Here is a 3623-nt window from a genome sequence, read left to right as displayed (position 1 = left end):
GTTCTGGTTCTGTTGATTGCTTTATCTATTGGCAACGAATTCTTTTTGTTTTGTTTTGCTTTTTTGTGTCAAGTTTTGATTGGCTGCTGAAAATTATGCATACGTAGCAGAGACTGAAGTAAGCTGTTCTCATGCCCACAAAAATCATTTTATGTATGGTGCAGGGGCAAGGCGGTTGTCAACCTAGTGACGAGTTGAGCTGGGTTTGGGTTTTGTTCTGTCTTTCATCATTACTTTCTGTGCACCACGGGCTTCAGGACCCTCGAGGCTACCCCAGCGCTGAGGGGCTGGAGGCTTCCTCTCGGTGTTCCTGCCCCCTCTTCCCCTCCCAGCCCTTCCTGCATGCCTGAGCCAGGAAAAGCGTCTCTCTCCTGCTCCTGCCCCTCCTGCAGAAATATTAGCAGACAGCTATTGCTCATTCCGTGTGCCCAGCTGCTAGTGACTGAAGGAGGGTGCTGTGCTGCCCTGTGGATCCGGGCCTTGGAGGCAGGGTTTCTAAGCACTCCTGCTCCGCCTCCCCATAAAGCCAAACGTGGCCTTGTGTTTGTGGTTGGTCTTAGGTAGGAGGACGTTTGTTGTCCTTACCCTGCGACACTGGGTCTTTTCATGAGTCCTGGGGTAAGAGGCTTAACTGCCTTTCAGTAGCTCAAGGCTTTTGCTTATACTGGCAGAAAACGATAATGGAGAAAGGACAGAGTTATGTGTCTGTTTCCCAAAAGCCGCCAATGGCCTCCTCAAGCCTGTGGCACTAACGGGTTCTTTCCAGGCCCCACCCCCAAACTCTCTTGGAAAGGGTGGTAGAAAAGAGTCTGCAAGTGCCTATGAACTTCCCTGCGTCCCAGGCCTCCCTGCATTTGAACTGATCTGTTAGCCCAAATGCTTTAAAGCTCACTGCTTCGTTCTTACCCTGGTATGGCAGCCGCCTCTTACCCGCCTCTGCCACGCTTGGCCGAGATCATGCGTCCTGTCTCTCCCGAAGGGGCTTTCTTGTCTTTGGGATTCAGCTCACGTAGTCGCCTTGCCCCCAAAGGTCTTTGAAGGGCTCACAAAAAGCTGTGATTTTGTAGGTGACATGGCATTGCCTTATTGTGAGCATGGGAGCGATCTCCCCGAGGCTGTCTGCACAGAAACAAGGGGCAGAGCATCTCGTGGCTGGCATTTAATCCTAAACACTTGTGTCATTCTGGGGGCTGTGACAAATCAACTCATCCCCTTCCCAAGAGATGCTCACCTTTTAGTAATACGTTCAGTTCCCCTCATTCTAGGACTGGGTAAAATCCGGAAGAGCCCTGACCAGGCTGAGGTGACACACCAGGTAAAGGCTTAATGCAGTGTGGGGTCAGTGACCACAGGCCGTGTCCCAAGGGGGGCAGAAGGTAAGGCAGGGACTGGCTCTCACGAGCTGGGCCAAAACCACAAGGGGAAGCCATGGGAATTGTGACTCGAGGAAATACACCTGCAGAGTCGATCATTAAACTCGAAAGATGGGCAGAGTCCTAATTTCAGGGAAGATCCCGTGGACCGCCTGGGACCAGGTGCTAACCTCACTCTCACTGGCTTTGCTCCCGCAGGACTCAGCCCATCCTTGGCTGACCTAGTCAGAATGCTGTGAGTGATGCACATTCAACTGCCAGGGTCAGGATGGCCAGACTAGAAGAGGCGGCAGACATGGCCAACACCATGGACGAGGGAACGCTCAAACAGCACTGTCTTTGGGTCACCTGCCATCAGCCGAGTTGAGTGTCATTGATCTGTGGTTCTGTGAGGAGCTCCGGTTATGGTCACTAGAGAGAAAAGAAGGCCATGACTCTACCTGCCAGATGCTTCAAAGTCAGGGGTTGCAAAGCGGTCCTCACTGATTAGCTGTGCATCTGTCCATTTTTAGGGAAAAAAAACAGCAAAGCATCATTTCTAACCTGAAAGGAATGCTGAGTTGTTCCCTAGGCAGGTGCTTCTCACGCTTGAACAAGCCCATGAATGTCATGAACTCTTGTGAAATCTCAGCTGCTGATGCCACAGCCCTGGGCAGGGCCCGAGAGGCTGCGTTTCTAACGAGCTGCGGGCAACACAGAGCTGATACAGTGCGAGGACCCCACTTTGAGCAGCAGGTGCTGGAACGTGGACCACGAGCTGGATGTGGGCCCACTGAGCTTGAAGGGCACCACACACACACACACACACACACACACAGCTCTCCCACCAGGTATGCTCAGAGGCTGGTGATGGCGCAAATGAGAAACTCCACAAGCTGGCAGAACGGAAGTCTCTCGCCATTAGGACCTGAAACTGAGACTTTATAAAGGGCATCGGTGAGACAGCCGGGACTTCCCCAGGTCTCACAGGCAGACCCAGCACGCAGCACAAGCACCAGTGCCAGTTCCACTCAACAGGTCTGTGATCCTACACCAGCCTTACCAAGCACCCGCTCTCAGCCAGACACGAAGCGAAGCCTTTTTAGGTGCGCTGCTACCCCAGAGGCCATTACTTACTTTTCCAAACGATGCACCCTGTGCGAATGAATGATTACCATCCACCTGGAAAATGTAATAAATCTGTCACTCATCCATTTCTCTTCTTTCTGTCCACATGTTTCTAATCCCCTAACACCTGGAATTCACCTGCGGGCAACGGGCTTTCCTTGTCACTGTCGTTACTTAGTCCCCTAGTGTTTCTGCTTGAGTGTTGCCTCTGTATTGAGTGACACAGTGTTTGCTAAAGCCAACTGCTGAGATCATCTTCTAAAGTTACCACCTGTTTGAAAATGTGCACATGGAGTCAGGTGACACGCTTAAAGAAAGGTCTTAGGCAAGACACGTTCCCATAGCACAGAGCTCATGGGATCTTAACAACGGATCTGTCAGCAGGGAAGTCGTCACCAATAACAACAACAAGTTCTCTCTGGTGTTTTATTTAAATGTTTTATTTAAGGGGGAATATCGTCTCTAGGAATCTGTTGTCTTTTTTGCAAAAGCTTTGCTCTCAGCCTCTCAGCAGCACAAATTCCATATTAAACACGTAATAGCTATTAGGACCACTTACATGCAGGCATTCAGTATAGTACAATGACTTCCAGGCCCCAGGTGTACAGTCCCAAATCCATCTCTATCTGATTATTAGTTCCTACAAGACACTATTCCTATAGGTCATTCCTGTCCCCATATCACGGCGCAGGTCTTAGAGCGCCGGGCTGCAGAAGTAAGGCAAGTCTCCCTGGAGGGCCCCGGGAAGGCCAGGTGTCTGGGCAGCTGCAGCGTGGGGAACAGGGCCATGGACACGTGGGGCGAGAAGTGCGGAAAGGCCGCTGGAGGAAGCCCACCTGCTCCGGAATTCCGTCCCACCAGCAAGGCCCGGGTCCGGGCGGAGCTGCTTCGGTGCCCAGTCAGATCTGACTCAAATCACCGACTGTCCGGGTTCTTTAGAGGAGAAATCAAAATCTAACTGCTTTTTGGATAAACTGATAAGATTGTATTTGAGAGAGTAAAAGGCAATTTAAGTGACAGCTGGTTTTTGCACCGAATCCATTCTCCCCTCATTTCGGATACATGGTCACTCAGCTGGAAGATATATTGTCAAAAGACCTGAAACAATAAACTCCATAGAAGAAAGCATAGATACTAAACTTA

General features: G+C 50.8%; 1 long non-coding RNA gene across 1 annotated transcript; it reads right to left on the bottom strand.

Annotated features, from left to right (window-relative positions):
* Positions 1–220: 220 nt before the first annotated feature.
* Positions 221–2674, bottom strand: LOC109391690 (uncharacterized). The gene is made up of 3 exons (XR_002125891.1): positions 2619–2674; positions 2490–2534; positions 221–1784 (listed from the first exon to the last, which is right to left on the bottom strand). It is a non-coding gene; the product is annotated as an uncharacterized LOC109391690 (long non-coding RNA).
* Positions 2675–3623: the final 949 nt, after the last annotated feature.

Source organism: Hipposideros armiger, unplaced genomic scaffold, assembly GCF_001890085.2.
Source record: "Hipposideros armiger isolate ML-2016 unplaced genomic scaffold, ASM189008v1 scaffold_299, whole genome shotgun sequence".
In the NCBI taxonomy this organism is placed as follows: Eukaryota; Metazoa; Chordata; class Mammalia; order Chiroptera; family Hipposideridae; genus Hipposideros; species Hipposideros armiger.
The sequence above is the reverse complement of the archived record's forward strand: the minus strand, read 5'-3'. Positions and strand labels throughout refer to the sequence as shown.